At 45.4% G+C, this 17,281-nt stretch overlaps 1 protein-coding gene across 12 annotated transcripts in view; it reads right to left on the bottom strand.

Moving 5' to 3' along the window:
- numb (NUMB endocytic adaptor protein) overlaps nt 1–17,281 on the bottom strand; it is a 277,518-nt gene that overhangs the window by 172,836 nt on the left and 87,401 nt on the right. The window contains exon 1 of one of the 12 annotated variants that reach the window (XM_072487784.1): nt 6,521–6,538. The exons of the other annotated variants lie outside the window; for them this stretch is intronic. The gene's annotated coding sequence lies outside the window, so the exon portion shown is untranslated. Of the gene's footprint in view, nt 1–6,520; nt 6,539–17,281 lie in introns of those variants that run through there. 12 annotated transcript variants of the gene reach the window in all.

The raw sequence follows: 17,281 nt of genomic DNA, 5'->3' as shown, positions 1-17,281 counted from the left end.
AGTTGCGCCACGCGCGCTGCTTTTCGGGGGCAGTGTGGCCGGTAGATCACGGCCATTATTTGCAAACTGGCTGTTGAATTTCATTGACTATTGTGATGCACTTCAAAAGTAATTAATTGACTTTGAAACACAGATTTCCTATGCAGCCGGATGTGCAGTTATATAATGAGTTTCTCATTTTCGTGGGTGCTTTCCAACTCCTTGAAATGCGAAAACTGCAGACGGAGGATCTGGGCCAGGCAAGACTGCCACTGGACGGAGTCAGGTGAAAATGGGGAGACAAACTGGGGACTCTGTTGCGAAGCACTGAGCAGGGCTAGCTCCACCTCCTCCTGCGCAATGAACAGGTTCTTCCCGGAGGTGAAAGATAAATGTGAATATGCCAGAGGCCCGGCCAATCACACCCACATGTTCTGGGCTTGCCCCAAACATGTAGGGTTCTGGACAGCTTTCTTCAAGGCAATGTCCAAAGTTCTGGGGGTGAGGGTGGAGCCCTGCCTGAGAGTGGCAATCTTCGGAGTATCAGAACAGCTAGATCTACACATGGGCAAGGGGGCCGACGCCTTGCTTTCGCTTCCCTAATCACCCGGTAGAGAATCCTGCTCAGCTGCCAATCAGCAGCATCACCCAAAGGAGCAGACTGGCTGGAAGACTTGGCAGAATTTCTCCATCTGGAGAAGATCAAGTACACCATCCGAAGGTCGGAAGGAGGCTTCCTCAAAGCACGAGGGCTGTTCGTCGGCCTGTTCTAGGACGTGTTCTAGGCCAACAGCGACTAGGGAAAAAGCGAGACGGGAGAGAGCAAACACGGATACATAACTTTAAGGGGGGGGGGGGGGGGGAGAAAAGAGAGAAGAGAAGAGGAAACTATGGGGAGAAGCGTACCTGGATGAGCACTTGGCATGTCAGAATATTCAATGCAATGGGTCAAGTACTGGCAAATGGAGTGGCAGCACGGTGGCGCAGTGGTTAGCTTTGCTGCCTCACAGCAGCCGAGGTCCCAGGTTCGATCCCGGCTCTGGGTCACTGTCATGTGGAGTTTGCACATTCTCCCCGTGTTTGCGTGGATTTCGCCCCCACAACACAAAGATGTGCAGGCTATGTGGATTGGCCACGCTAAATTGCCCCTTAATTGGAAAAAATAAATTGGGTACTCGAAATTCATTTCCTTTTTAAAGTGTTGCCAAATGGGATTAGATAGACAGGTCAGGTGTCTTTCATGCGTTGGTGCAGACTTGATGGGTCGAAGTACCTAGTCTGTGCTGCATTATTCTGTGATACCATCGGACATAATAACAGTTCATTTCACTGCTGTCAGCGGCGCTGAGGACCCAAGTTCGAATCCCGGCCCTGGGTCACTGTCTGTGTGGAGTTTAAAAAAAAAATTTAGAGTACCCTATTAATTTTTTTTCCAATTAAGGGGCAATTTAGCGTGGCCAATCCACCTACTCTGCACATCTTTGGGTTGTGGGGGCGTAATCCACGCAAACATGGGGCGAACGTGCAAAGACCACACGGACAGTGACCCAGAGCCGGGATCGAACCTGGGACCTCGGCGCCATGAAGCAGCAGGGCTAACCACTCCGCCACTGTGCTGCCCGTCCGTGTGGAGTTTGCACATTTTCCTCGTGTCTGCGTGGGTTCCACCCCCACAACCCAAAAGATGTGCAGGTTAAGTGGATTGGCCCTGCTAAATTGCCCCTTAATTGGAAAAAAAAAATAATTGGATATTTTAAATTTATTTTTAAAAACAAAAAAAATAACAGTTCATTTAACCTTTTAAGATAGTTTGCACATTCACTCATCCTTGCAATACATTTAAAACATTACTATGGAGGATTAGTGATCAAAACATGCAAGTACATATGCCAAGAGCCAATTGGAAATGTTGAACACACAGCCATTAATCAACTACTCTTAATTTCTATTTTCTCCATTAGATAAAAGCATTAATTAGCTGGTTCATAAAATGCTCATTTGTACCCAGGCAGTGGACTTTGGGTCACTGATTTATTCAGAAATAAATATTGCTCTAAAGAAATAAAGCTCCCATTGACTAGATAGACAAAACTTCAGGACGTTCCATTTAACTACTGGATTTTACTTTGCAAAAAGTGAATAATTTAACTAGTTGTGTGTTTAAACAGCTTTCTTTCTGGTCCATTCCCTCATCTACAAGGATCAGATCATTCAGATCATACATGGAAAGAAACGGATTCACTAAAGTTTTTAAGCTTTGGAATTGATCCACATAAGTGGACTTAACCATGTTTTTAGCACTGGCAGCATTCAATGAGTATTTGAGATGCAAAAACTGCTCATGATTTCATTTCTAAGAAGCCCAGCCCTAATTTTAAAAACGTCACCGATTCTGGATTCCCATCTGTAGAGGAATGGCTTGCTCCAGATGTACCATATCAAATCCCTTCAATATTTTTGATGCCTCTATTTGATCACTCCTCAGCCTTAATAGTGAAGGAAAATGCAAGTAAAGATTATGCAACCTCTCTTCAATTTACAACGTTAAGCTTCAATAGCATTCTGTGGAATGTCTGTTGTACCCCATTTCAAGGCCAATATATCCTTCTGGAGCTAAGATTCTCAAAATTGAACACTGTACTCCAGATGGGATCTGACTAATACTCCGTAAAACTGAAGAACCACTTTGTCTTTCTAACCAGCATACTTCACATAATGGTCAACATTTTTTGTTGATATTTTTTGTACCTGCGCGCTAGTTTTTGGTGATTCTGTACCTGGATGTCCAAATTCCATTGCTCCTCTTAGCCAACCGCCACTAAGAAACCTTTTGTATCTAGCTTGGGAAGTGGATGAAATCACACAGAGCTCCACCTGCTACACATTTGCACACTCAATTAATCATGTCCTTTTGTAACCTGATGCTCACAGCTACACAATTTATTATGCCTTCTAACTTACTGCCATCTGCAGTATTGTCCATTTCTATACCTTCATCCGACCCACTTACATACATGGTGAAAAGCTAAAATGCCAATACAGATCCTTGGTGATCATCACTGGTCAGATCATGCCAATCAGACAGAACATTTCCTTTCCCCAATGTTTCTGTCTCTCCAATCAATTGCCAAAATATATCACAAGGTTAAATCCAATTCTGTGCACTTTCATTTTTGCCAATAATCACTAATGTGGAATTTTAATGCCTCGGGGAATGTAGCACGCAACATGCAAAGACACTCTCGTGCCCACCAAGATTTTGACATCCTCAAAAACACAACTAGATTAGTCAGATCTGGCCTTCTCATAGTTGTCCAAGTGATGAGTCCTTGAAGACAAATTCAGTAACATCCCAGACATCTGTAATTTCCTGGGGGTTTTCTGCCTCCCTTCTTTAACCATATGTTCCGATATTTAGTTTCCCAACAAAAAGGCTCAAAACGTGCTCGGAAAGGTATCAACGCATCTACAATTTCTTCACCTGCTTCTTTAATATACTTGAATGAAAACCATCAGGTCTTGGTAATTTGTCTATTTTAATTCCCATTATTTTCTCCATTAACCTTTCTATTTACCTACATTAAATTCACTAAGATTTTCCCCTTGGATGGCAGAGGAATTTGTTTGCGTTGTGTTCGGTCACCTTCCTTACATCATAAAGTCAGAGGGAGGGATGTTTGCTGATGACTAGGATTCAACACCACTCACTTCTAAGATATTGATGCAGTACCTGCATGTAGCAAGACCTAGACAATATTCAGGCTTGGACTGAAAATTTCACTTCCTCCAAGATTAGCATAACCTTCCTTAGGTAAGGAGACCAACACTGTACACGGCACTTCAGGTATGGTCTCACCAAGGTGCCATACAATTATAGTTCTCCTTTACACTTATGCTCCAATCCCTTTGTAATAACTTAGTAGGTATGGCCTCCTGTGAAAGCAATCACATATCAGAGACAGAGAGAAAACACAAGGAAAGTAAATTTTGGGCTACCAACTTGCCCAAAAACTCTTGCCCTGCAATGTCCAGTCTTATATGGAGCAGAACCTTCCAAGTGCAAGTCAGTCGTAGCAGTTACCAGAACCCACCAAATGATGGATATAGTAATCTTCACCTCACAGGCTGACGATGATAAAAGACAAACAAGAGTATTTGCTTTCCTAACTCCCTTCTAGTACTAGTACAAAAGGTGAAGTCACACGGGATCAGGGGTGAGCTGGCAAGGTGGATACAGAACTGGCTAGGCCATAGAAGGCAGAGAGTAGCAATGGAAGGATGCTTTTCTAATTGGAAGGCTGTGACCAGTGGTGTTCCACAGGGATCAGTGCTGGGACCTTTGCTCTTTGTAGTATATATAAATGATTTGGAGGAAAATGTAACTGGTCTGATTAGTAAGTTTGCAGACGACACAAAGGTTGGTGGAATTGCGGATAGCGATGAGGACTGTCAGAGGATACAGCAGGATTTAGATTGTTTGGAGACTTGGGCGGAGAGATGGCAGATGGAGTTTCATCCAGACAAATGTGAGGTAATGCATTTTGGAAGGTCTAATGCAGGTAGGGAATATACAGTGAATGGTAGAACCCTCAAGAGTATTAAAAGTCAAAGAGATCTAGGAGTACAGGTCCACAGGTCACTGAAAGGGGCAACACAGGTGGAGAAGGTAGTCAAGAAGGCATATGGCATGCTTGCCTTCATTGGCCGGGGCATTGAGTATAAGAATTGGCAAGTCATGTTGCAGCTGTATAGAACCTTAGTTCGGCCACACTTGGAGTATAGTGTTCAATTCTGGTCGCCACACTACCAGAAGGATGTGGAGGCTTTAGAGAGGGTGCAGAAGAGATTTACCAGAATGTTGCCTGGTATGGAGGGCATTACCTATGAGGAGCAGTTGAATAAACTCGGTTTGTTCTCACTGGAACGAAGGAGGTTGAGGGGAGACCTGATAGAGGTTTACAAAATTATGAGGGGCATAGACAGAGTAGATAGTGAGAGGCTTTTCCCCAGGGTAGGGTAGATGCATCAACCAGGCAGGGTAAAGTGTAGTCGCAATAACTGAGTGAATACAGCACGACAGATGTGCACTCTCCTAAGTGCCCTCTTCACTTGTTGCTTTCTGTACCTGCATGTTAACTTTGCGATTATGTACAAGAACACATATTTTCACCTGAATACCAACATTTCCCAGTCTCACATCATGTAAAAAATATTGTGCTTCACTAATTTTCCTTCAGAAGTGGATAACTTCACATTTTTCCACATTATATTCCATCTGCCATGTTCTTCCTGGGGGCCAGTTTAGCTCAGATGGCTGGACTGTTCGTTTGTGATGCAGAGCGAGGCCAACAGCATAGGTTCAATTCCCATAATGGCTGAGGTTATTAATGAAGGCCCAACTTCTCAACTTTGCCCCTCGCCTGAGGTGTGGTGATCCTCGGGTTAAATCATCACCAGTCAGTTCTCCCCCTCAAAGGGGAAAGCATCCTGTGGTCACCTGGCACTGTGGTGACTTTACACATTCTTCACCTATGTGTCTGTATCTCTTTCTGGCATCTCCACCAAGTCTGCTGCTACAAAAAGTTAGATGAGAAAGAAAACTGCCCCGCTCATCCAGTCTTGCTATACACTGGAAATACTGAGGGCTTTGATACCCTGCGAGTTACAGCCTGCCAACTCTGTATTCCTACTCTGTTTTCTATTCACTAAACAATCCTCAATTCACATTAATATACTGCCCCCATTCAGTGAGGCCTAATTTTGCACAATAACCTTTTGTAATTTTGCACAATAACCTTCCCGTAACAGCCTCCCCGAACAGGCGCCGGAATGTGGCGACTAGGGGCTTTTCACAGTAACTTCATTGAAGCCTACTTGTGACAATAAGCGATTTTCATTTTGTGTGGCATCTTTTCAGATACTTTTAGAAATCTAAATCCACAACATGCACTTTGTTCCTCTTTATTTACCCTGCTCACCACAATCTGAAAAGAAAATGAAAGGGTTTGAAACATCATGTCCATCCTTCCCAAGCATATGATTTTTAAGGGACCTCTCAACACATCCCTAACCATTTGAGCTTTTTCAGCATCAGCTGTGGTGCAGTTTGTCGCACTCTCACCTCGGAGGTTTTGGATTCAAGCCCCACTCCAGGGTTGGAATGCAAAAATCAAGGCTGGCATTCCACCTTCATATTGAGGGGGTGCTTCAGAGGTGCCATCTTTCAGACAAAACATTAATCTGAGGCTCTATCCGCCTGTTCAGGTGGATGCAAAAGATCTCGTACTAAAGAGGAACAGCAAAGTCATCCCTGGGATCCCGGCCAATATTTATCCTTCAATCAACGTCATAAAAAGATTGTCTGGTCATTAACACATTTCGGTCTGTAGGAGCTTCTCTGCGCCTGTTGGCTGCCTTGTTTCCAACATTACAACAGTAACTGCGCTTCAAAAGTACTTCATTGACTGTAATATGCTTTGAAGAGTCTGGTGGTCAAGGAATATGCTACAGAAATGCATGGTACTTCCTTCGTTTTACTTACCACTGATATTAGTCGCTGTTCTACAGCTCCCTGTTATCTATCTCTCTCCTTCCTTGAATATCAAGGTTACATTTGCTACCATCCAAACCACAGGACTGTTCCAGAATCTAGAATATTCTGGAATATCAAAACCAATTTGCACCTTGCACGCACCCATACATTTTGTAGTAACTCGGTTCTTATGCCACTTCATACTTCCTGAATGACATACTGTTGGGAAATTTGCCAAAGTCTATATTGCAGTACCCCAGATACTCAGCTAGTACTTTCACAACACTTGTGTTGGCTTGTGGTATAGTTCTGTCAATTAAAAATAGGTTTCATGAAATTCTGCTGCACAAATAATTCATTATGCTTTTTGATGATTAAAGGAACTGCAAGTCTGACATGCCAACCCGTGCTAGAAATTGCTGATATTGCAATGCATCAATTCAGCTAACAAGACAAGTGCAAAGCAGCATATTTTTTACATGGATGCTAATAGGCTACTGATTACAATGCTGTTGCGCAAAAATGAAAAATTGAATCAAGCTTTGCAACTTTAATGAGGGCAGTTAATAAAATTTATTGCAGTATCTCTATCCCCTCCTGATAAACATGATTCTATTTGTGAGGCAATGTATGAAATGGCACTCAAGATAAATCATCTCCCATTTTAGTCCTGGAAACAGAATAGAAGGAAGCAGAATGACCCACTTCAATTTAAAAGAGTCTTAGAATTCAGCTTCAGTTTTTAATGTATAATCACAACCCTTAAGGGAACGTTGACAAGAGAGGTTGAATGTCTTGTTCAGAGGAAAAAGGTGACTTATGTAAGGCTGAGGAAACAAGGTTCAGACAGGGCATTGGAGGGATACAAGATAGCCAGGAGGGAACTGAAGAAAGGGATTAGGAGAGCTAAGAGAGGGCATGAACAATCTTTGGCGGGTAGGATCAAGGAAAACCCCAAGGCCTTTTACACATGTGAGAAATATGAGAATGACTAGAGTGAGGGTAGGTCCGATCAAGGACAGTAGTGGGAGTTGTGTATTGAGTCTGAAGAGATAGGGGAGGTCTTGAACGAGTACTTTTCTTCTGTATTTACAAATGAGAGGGGCGATATTGTTGGAGAGGACAGTGTGAAACAGATTGGTAAGCTCGAGGAAATACTTGTTAGGAAGGAAGATGTGTTGGGCATTTTGAAAAACTTGAGGATAGACAAGTCCCCCGGGCCTGACGGGACATATCCAAGGATTCTATGGGAAGCAAGAGATGAAATTGCAGAGCCGTTGGCAATGATCTTTTCGTCCTCACTGTCAAAAGGGGTGGTACCAGGGGATTGGAGAGTGGCGAATGTCGTGCCCCTGTTCAAAAAAGGGACTAGGGATAACCCTGGGAATTACAGGCCAGTTAGTCTTACTTCGGTGGTAGGCAAAGTAATGGAAAGGGTACTGAAGGATAGGATTTCTGAGCATCTGGAAAGACACTGCTTGATTAGGGATAGTCAGCACGGATTTGTGAGGGGTAGGTCTTGCCTTACAAATCTTATTGAATTCTTTGAGGAGGTGACCAAGCATGTGGATGAAGGTAAAGCAGTGGATGTAGTGTACATGGATTTTAGTAAGGCATTTGATAAAGTTCCCCATGGTACGCTTATGCAGAAAGTAAGGAGGCATGGGATAGTGGGAGTTTAACCCTGAAAAGTGTGAGGTTGTCCATTTTGGAAGGACAAATATGAATGCGGAATACAGGGTTAACGGTAGAGTTCTTGGCAATGTGGAGGAGCAGAGAGATCTTGGGGTCTATGTTCATACATCTTTGAAAGTTGCCACTCAAGTGGATAGAGCTGTGAAGGCGGCCTATGGTGTGCTCGCGTTCATTAACAGAGGGATTGAATTTAAGAGCCGTGAGGTGATGATGCAGCTGTACAAAACTTTGTTAAGGCCACATTTGGAGTACTGTGTACAGTTCTGGTCGCCTCATTTTAGGAAGGATGTGGAAGCTTTGGAAAAGGTGCAAAGGAGATTTACCAGGATGTTGCCTGGAATGGAGAGTAGGTCTTATGAGGAAAGGTTGAGGGTGCTAGGCCTTTTCTCATTAGAACGGAGAAGGATGAGGGGCAACTTGATAGAGGTTTATAAGATGATCAGGGGAATAGATAGAGTAGACAGTCAGAGACTTTTTCCCCGGGTGGAACAAACCATTACAAGAGAACATGAATTTAAGGTGAAAGGTGGAAGATATAGGAGGGATATCAGAGATAGGTTCTTTACCCAGAGAGTAGTGGGGGCATGGAATGCACTGCCTGTGGAAGTAGTTGAGTCGGAAACATTAGGGACCTTCAAGCAGCTATTGGATAGGTACATGGATTACAGTAAAATGATATAGTGTAGATTTATTTGTTCTCAAGGGCAGCACGGTAGCATTGTGGATAGCACAATTGCTTCACAGCTCCAGGGTCCCAGGTTAGATTCCGGCTTGGGTCACTGTCTGTGCGGAGTCTGCACGTCCTTCCCGTGTCTGCGTGGGTTTCCTCCGGGTGCTCCGGTTTCCTCCCACAGTCCAAAGATGTGCGGGTTAGGTGAATTGGCCAATGATAAATTGCCCTTAATGTCCAAATTGCCCTTGGTGTTGGGTGGAGGTGTTGAGTTTGGGTGGGGTGCTGTTTCCGGGGGCCGGTGCGGACTCGGGGGGCCGAGTGGCCTCCTTCTGCACTGTAGATTCAATGATAATCTATGATTAATCTAGGACAAAGGTTCGGCACAACATCGTGGGCCGAAGGGCCTGTTCTGTGCTGTATTTTCTATGTTCTATGTTCTTTTAAGTCAAATATATATTCAGTCTTTCAATTATCCAGATGGGCAGCACAGTAGCTCAGTGGTTAGCACAGTTGCTTCACAGTTCCAGGGTCCCAGGTTCGATTCCCGGCTTGGGTCACTGTCTGTGCGGAGTCTGCACATTCTCAGTGTCTGCGTGGGTTTCCTCCGGGTGCTCCGGTTTCCTCCCACAGTCCAAAAATGTGCAGGTTAGGTGGATTGGCCATAATAAATTGCCCTTAGTGTCCAAAAAAAGGTTAGGTGGGGTTGCTGGGATAGGGGGAGACGTGGGCTTGGGTGGGGTGTTCTTTCCAAGGGCCAATGCAGTCTCGATGGGCTGAATGGCCTCCTTCTGCACTGTAAATTCTATGATTCTATGACAACAGTGACCGTGACTGATATACAAAGTTCATTGTTAGATACAAAATGAAAACACAGATTTAGGGTGATTGTCAAAAGAACGAGAGGCAACATGACAAAAAAATGAGACATGGGATTAGAGTCAGGGAGTGGGACTAACTGGATTCCTCCTTTAAAAGAGCCCGCACAGATTTGATGGGCCAAATAGCCTCCTTAACCTCTGTATCTTTATGATTATGGGTGACACAGTGGTTAGCACTGCTGCCTTACAGCTCTAGGGTCCTGGGTTCAATTCCAGCTTTCTCCCCGTGACTGTGTGGGTTTCCTCCCACAGTCCAAAGATGTGCCAGTTAGGTGGATTGGCCATGCTAAATTGCCCCTTAGTGTCCAAAAGGTTAGGTGGGGTTACTGGATTATGGGGATAGGGTGGAGGTATGGGCTTGAGTAGGGTGCTCTTTCCAAGGCCGGTGCAGACTCGTTGTGACGAATGGCCTCCTTCTGTAAATCCTATGATTCCATGATTGTGTGGAATAATATTTGGTAATGGATTTGGTTTTGGATCCAAAATTAATACCGGAAATGTGAATTTAAAAGAGTTGTTTGATGTCATTAGTAATATAATGAACAGCAGCAGCTTTGAAAACTTTCTCTGACTCAAATGAGGAAGTGGAATGCTGGAGATTTGTCCATTTAGAAAATTGGGATGCTTCTTTAAAGCAGCAGATTCTTTTTTCGATTTGATAATGGAAAAAACGCAGGGGTGGCAGTAATATTTTTCATACAGTAAGTTTATGATCTTGAATGTACTGCCTAAAAGAATGGTAGAAGCAGATTAAAAATAATTTTCAAAAAGGAATTGGATAGGTACTTAAATACAGATGAAGCTACTTGCTACTAATAGTAGCGACACAAGAAGAATTCGCCACTAACAGGATACTGCTGTCAAACCAAAAAGACATTCTGCCCATCACATAAATGAGTAATAAAATTTCAGTGCCAATGTGATGCTAGGTATGTAGGTCGCACACTCCAAAGGTTGACTGACCATCTCAAATGGCATGTTTCTTTTACGGTTCACAACAAGCAAGGTACGGACCGTACTCGACCAGCCCATGCTTGCAAAATTCAAAACAGTGTCCAACATTAGATGTGATTCCGCGATTGGCAAATAATCCTCAGTGCGCTAAGAATTAAGTTTGTCAGTAGTGCTTGCATGTATGGTGCATTTGTGTTTACTGGAAGCTACATATAGACAGAAAGAACACATATACACATTGAGCCTATTTCAGCTAAACAAAATAAATGGCAGCCATTTGTTGCATTATTCCTCAGTGCAATGATTTGACCAATCAAAATCAAGCTATCTGCTTCAAGTTTCAAATAATGCTGTCAGTCACCATCAACTGGTGCATTCTCCATGACAGTACCTCCACCAATTAGAGTCCACTTGCCAACCAATCAGCACTCTCTTCTTATATAGCATAATATGTTGATTTTCCTATCATCATACTCTTGTGAATGTCCTGATGAGTGTAAGATGAAAAACTTTCAACAAAAAATATGTTTTTTCAGTAAGACACTGTGGGCAAATTCTCCCAAACCCTGCTGACATGTTTGATGGCAGGTGTGCCATGAGAATATGCCAGAAGGCCCATAAAAAAAAGTGTTTCACACGAACATGGATCTTACCCGCCATAGCAGGTCAGAAAACCCACAAAGACCGACATTCATATGTATTTTGTTAATGAATGCAGACGAAGGCCCCGACCGACACCAAAACCATCACCCCCACAGCAACCTCCCCCCAAGATTCTCCACGGTGCCGGTGGGAAAACACATTCAGAAAAACATGGTATGCAAATGTCGGGACTCATCTGAACAATGCCTGGGATTGTCTCCAGGCTGGGGGTAGCCCACCACCCTGGAACACCACAGCAGTGGTGAGGGGAACATCTGCAGGTGGACCATCCAGAAAAGGTGTCCTGGAAGGGCGTCCATCTTCCAGTCTCGGAATGTTCCTGGAGAGCCATCTTCATTCTCAAGAGGTTCTCCTTTCTTCAATAGTGTTGTTCGCCTTTTCAATACAGTGCCCGGACACAACAATGGATTGTGTGTCTTCCAGGCCTGCCCTTCCACGGAGTACAGCCTAAATCACCCGGGTGCATAATTAAGGAGGTCGGGGTCGGAAGATTTGGCATGTTTTCCTGCCGGCCACCGTAGCACAAAATATTTCCGTCCGCCCCAATACGGCACAGTCTCAAAATGGGAGATTCACATTTTAAAATTATGTGCCAGTGCTACGCACAAATCGCACCTTACACCGTCAACCCACAGCATTAAGTAAATAGATCAAGCAGTGTTGTCATGAGGCATCTGCATCACAAGACTTCTAGATTCCTCCTTCACACCCGGCATCAGTGATGATACAAAGGTCAGCTTCAATATCCTCCAACAGGGTATGTACTGCTCATTTGAACAACTTACTGAAGGGATGCAATATAACCATGCCCAATATAACCATCTGCACATCCTCTATTTATAGCCTCCATTCACCCTTGGTTCCGGAGAAAAAAAAATCTAAAACAGCCTTGTTTTTCTAAATTAACACTTTAAAACAACATTTTAAGTGTTGTTAAACTCTGCAGCTTGTTCACTTTTTTTCCTTCGCCCTACCAATGTAAAATGGAGAATTTAGGTTAATGCCAATTATAAATGGATTGCCAAAGTTCTGAAGGGCAGACTCAGACCAAATGTTTATGTTTGTGGGGCATCCAAAATTAAGGGTCATCAATTAAAGATAGTGATTAATAAACCAAATAAGGAATTTGGCAGAACTGCTATACCCAAAAGTGTGTTTAAAAGGCACAACTCACTTCTGTGAATATTGAAGGCAAATATCAATAGGCACATTTAAGGGACAGTTGCATTGGTACTGGAGGGAGAACGGCATATAAAATTTGTTGACGAGGTTAAATATGAGGTGGCTCCTGTGGTACAAGATTGCAGATATGGACCAGTTGGGCTGAATGGCCTGGACCTGTTTCTGTGCTGTAAATTCTGTGTAAAAGCAGTTTGCAAACAAACTCATGTCAAAAACAAAGGAAATGTCCCAGGCTGTCTGCTGTCTCGCCTGCTTGAACATTTCTTGGGAAAAAAAGGGTCCCACAATGATTCAGTCCATTAGTGCAACATCTGGTGTAACTGCTAAATCATAGATCATAGAATTTACAGTGCAGAAGGAGGCCATTCGGCCCATCGAGTCTGCACCGGCTCTTGGAAAGAGCACCCTATCCAAGGTTAACACCTCCACCCTATCCCCATAACCCAGTAACCCCACCCAACACGAAGGGCAATTTTGGACACTAAGGGCAATTTATCATGGCCAATCCACCTAACCTGCACATCTTTGGACTGTGGGAGGAAACCGGAGCACCCGGAGGAAACCCACGCACACACGGGGAGGATGTGCAGACTCCGCACAGACAGTGACCCAAGCAGGAATCGAACCTGGGACCCTGGTGCTGTGAAGCAATTGTGCTACCCACAATGCTACCGTGCTGCCCCCGTGCTGCCTCAGAAAGGTCCCTCATCTGATCGGTGAAATGTTTGCCAACATGAGGGATAAAAGGCATACCCACTATCCAGTGATCACCACAGGAAGTGTGTATGAAATTAGAAAATGCAGTTCATAAGGGGGAGGGGGAAGAAGGCATTAATTATAAATGATGCTCTTTTAAGGCTAGCAATCTTAATTTTCATCCTTTGTGGCATATGGTTAATAACCACACATACAAAATAGCCTCCAATAATAACCACACACACAAAAAAGGGTCCAATTGCAAAGTGCCCATGTCATTCGTGCATACAATGAAAAAAAAACAGAAAATAAAAGTCACGGCTCAAGAGAGCCACTGCAGCATAAATCAAACAATACGGAAATAATGTGTGTTCTACACAGGATCACAAACTTGCACGTTTCCTTTCCAAGTTGAGATTGGTGCTGCACCCAAAAAGTTCACATTTTTGACACCTGACTCACAACGGCAAATGCTATGACAGCAATTCCTTTTTCTACAGAGGATGTCTTGTGTACACATATATACAAATGTGTAACGCTGTGTAACTGTCAGAATGAATTAATTTCAAAATGTAAGCAAATTTCTGGGTACACAAAATACATCATTCAATAAGGTCAAATTCAACTAACCTAATCCTACATTAGTGATAGAAACCTTCCTAAAAATGACATTCCTGGTTATTCAAGAAATCAACATTATTATAATCTAATGTTAACAGGTTCTGCCATCTGGAAGGATCTATCTTTTAACACAAGACAAACTGTACACCCATTACGGCATCTACAATGAAAATCAATAGTCCACAGATCAAATTCTACTTAGGTCAAAGTTTTCTCTTCGCGACCTGCTTCTCTGCACGCACCAACCACCAAGGTCTTGCTGGGTATGGATACAGATTGCGGGTATGAGCCGCCGCGAATGTTGCTGAGCATTGTGTAATCACCAGCGAACATACCCACCTCGGATACTATGATGGAGGGAAGGTCTTCAATGAAGCAGCTGAAGATGACTAGTCCTAATGTATCTGCTTCCAACAACCTCCCCTGGCAACGCGTTCCAGGTACTCACCACTCTGCGTAAAAAACCTGCCTCACACATCTCCTCTAAACGTTGCCCCATGGACCTTAAACCTATGCCCCCTGGTGACTGACCTCTCCATCCTGGGAAAGAGTGCCTGCCCATCCACTCTATCCATGCCCCTTATAATCTTGTAGACCTCTATCAGGTCACCACTCAACCTCAGTCTTTCTAATGAAAACAGTCAGAGTCGATTCAGCCTCTCCGCATAGCTAACACCGTCCAGTCCAAGCAACATCCTGGTAAGCCTCCTCTGCACCCTTGCCAAAGCCTTCACATCCTTCTGGTAGTGTGGCGACCAGAATTGTGCACAATATTCCAAGTGTGCCTTACCAAGGTTCTATACAACTGTAGCATGACTTGCCAGTTTTTATACTCGATGCCCCGTCCAATGAAGGCAAGCATTCCGTATGCTTTCTTGACCAACTTGTCCACGTGTTGCCACCTTCAAAGATTTGTGGTCATGCACGTCCAGATCTCTCTGACTTTCTATATTCCTAAGAGCTTTGCCATTTACGGTATATTTCCCCTCTATGTTAGACCTACCAAAATGCATTACCTCACATTTGTCCGGATTAAACTCCATTTGCCATTTCTCTGCCCAAGTCTCCAATCTATTTATGTCCTTCTGTATCTTCTGACAATCCTCAACACTATCTGCCACTCCACCAACCTTGGTGTCATCCGCAAACTTACTAATCCGATTTTCATTGACTCCAAATTTGCCAGGGCTCCTTGATGCCATACTCTGTCAAATGCTGCCTCAATGTCAAGGATCTCACCTCTTGAGCTCAGGTCTTTAGTCCATATTTGTACCAAGGCTATAACGAGGGCAGGAGCTGAGTGGACCTAGCGGAATCCAAACTCTGCATCCACGAGCAGGTTATTGCTGAGTAAATGCCGCTTGATAGCGCTGTCAACAACACTTCATCATTTTGCTGATGATCAAGAGTAGGGCATAATTGGCCAGGTTGGATTTGCCCTGCTTTTTGTGGACAGGACATACCTTGGCAATTTTTCACATTGCCAGGTAGATGCCAGGATTGTAGCTGTACTGGAACAGCTTGTTTAGGGGATGGCTAGTTCTTGAGCTTCAGTACTATTGCCAGAAAGCTGTCAGAACCTGTAGCCTTGGCACTATCCAGTGCCTTCAGTTGTTTCTTGACATTGTGTGCAGTGAATCGAATTGAATGAATACTGGCATTGATGATGCTGGGGACCTCAGGTGGAGGTTGTGATGGATCATCCACTCGGCACTTCTGGCTGATCAGCCTCTATCTTTTTCACTGATGTTCTGGGCTCTCTCATCATGAAGGATGGGGATATTTGTGAAGCCTTGTCCCCCAGTTAGTTGTTTCATTGTCCACCACCATGCACGACTAGTTGTGGGAGGACTGCAGAGCTGAGATATGATCTGTTGGTTATGGAATTGCTCATCACAAACTATCACATGCAGCTTCTGCTGCTTAGCAGCAAGTAACTCACCTCTTGACTTCCCAAAGCCTGTCCACCATCTACGAGACACAAGTTAGATGGAATATTCTCTATTTGCCTAGATGGGTGCAGCGCCAACACTCAAGAACCTCAATATCTTCCAGAGAAAGCAGCACGTTTCATTACTACCCCTTCCACAAACATTCACTCCCTCCAACATCAACATACTGTGGCAGCAGTATGTACCATCTACAAGATGCACTGCAGGAACTCGACAAGACTCCTCAGAAAGCATCTTCGAAATTCACAACCATTGCTATCTAGAACAGGCTTCAAAAAGAAAATAACGAATTTCAAACAGCTCACTCTCCCCCACTCGCTCCTCCTTCGCCCTCTCACTCCCTCCCCACACTCCTCTCTTCCCTCCTCACACACTCTCATCTTCCCCACCACACACACACCCTCGACTCCCGATGCTTTGGTTCCCGCCCCGCAGTCCCTCCACCCTCTGTTGACCGACACCTCCGCTCCCTGTAGCCCGCAACCCGACACCTCTACTCCCTGTGCCCCACAACCAGACACCTCTGCTCCCTGTGCCCTGCACCCTGACAGCTCTGCTCCGTGCCCCGCACTGACACCTCCGCTCCCTGTGCCCCGCACCCTAACAGCTCTGCTCCCTGGGCCCCGAACTGACACCTCCGCTCCCTGTGCCCCGCACCCTGACAGCTCTGCTCCGTGCCCCGCACCGACACCTCCGCTCCCTGTGCCCCGCATCCCGACACTTCTGCTCCCTGTACCCCGCAACCCAACACCTCTACTCCGTGCCCCACAACCAGACACCTCTGCTCCCCGTGCCCCGCACCATGGCAGCTCTGCTCCCTGTGTCCCGCACCCTGACACCTCCGCTCCCTGTGCCCGCACCCTGACAGCTCTGCTCCGTGCCCCGCACCGACACCTCCGCTCCGTGCCCCGCATCCTGACAGCTCTGCTCTGTGCCCTGGACCGACACCACCACTCCCTGTGCCCCGCATCCCGACACCTCTGCTCCCTGTACCCCGCAACCCAACACATCTACTCCGTGCCCCACACCCTGACAGCTCTGCTCCCTGTGCCCCGCACCCTGACAGCTCTGCTCCCTGTGCCCCGCACCCTGACAGCTCTGCTCCCTGTGCCCCGCACCCTGACAGCTCCGCTCCGTGCCCCGCACCGACAGCTCTGCCCCTTGTGCCCCGCACCCTGACAGCTCCGCTCAGTGCCCTGCAACCCAACACCTCTACTCCCTGTGCCCCACACCCAGACACCTCTGCTCCCTGTGCCCCGCACCCTGACAGCTCTGCTCCCTGTGCCCCGCACCGACACCTCCGCTCCGTGCCTCACATCACGACACCTCTGCTCCCTGTACCCGGCAACCCAACACCTCTACTCCCTGTGCCCCACACCCAGACACGTCTGCTCCCTGTGCCCCGCACGCTGACAGCTCTGCTCCCTGTGCCCCGCACCGACACCTCCGCTCCGTG

This window comes from Scyliorhinus torazame, chromosome 2, assembly GCF_047496885.1.
Source record: "Scyliorhinus torazame isolate Kashiwa2021f chromosome 2, sScyTor2.1, whole genome shotgun sequence".
NCBI classification, from domain to species: Eukaryota; Metazoa; Chordata; class Chondrichthyes; order Carcharhiniformes; family Scyliorhinidae; genus Scyliorhinus; species Scyliorhinus torazame.
Note: the sequence above shows the minus strand (reverse complement) of the source record. Positions and strands in the feature narration are given on the sequence as shown.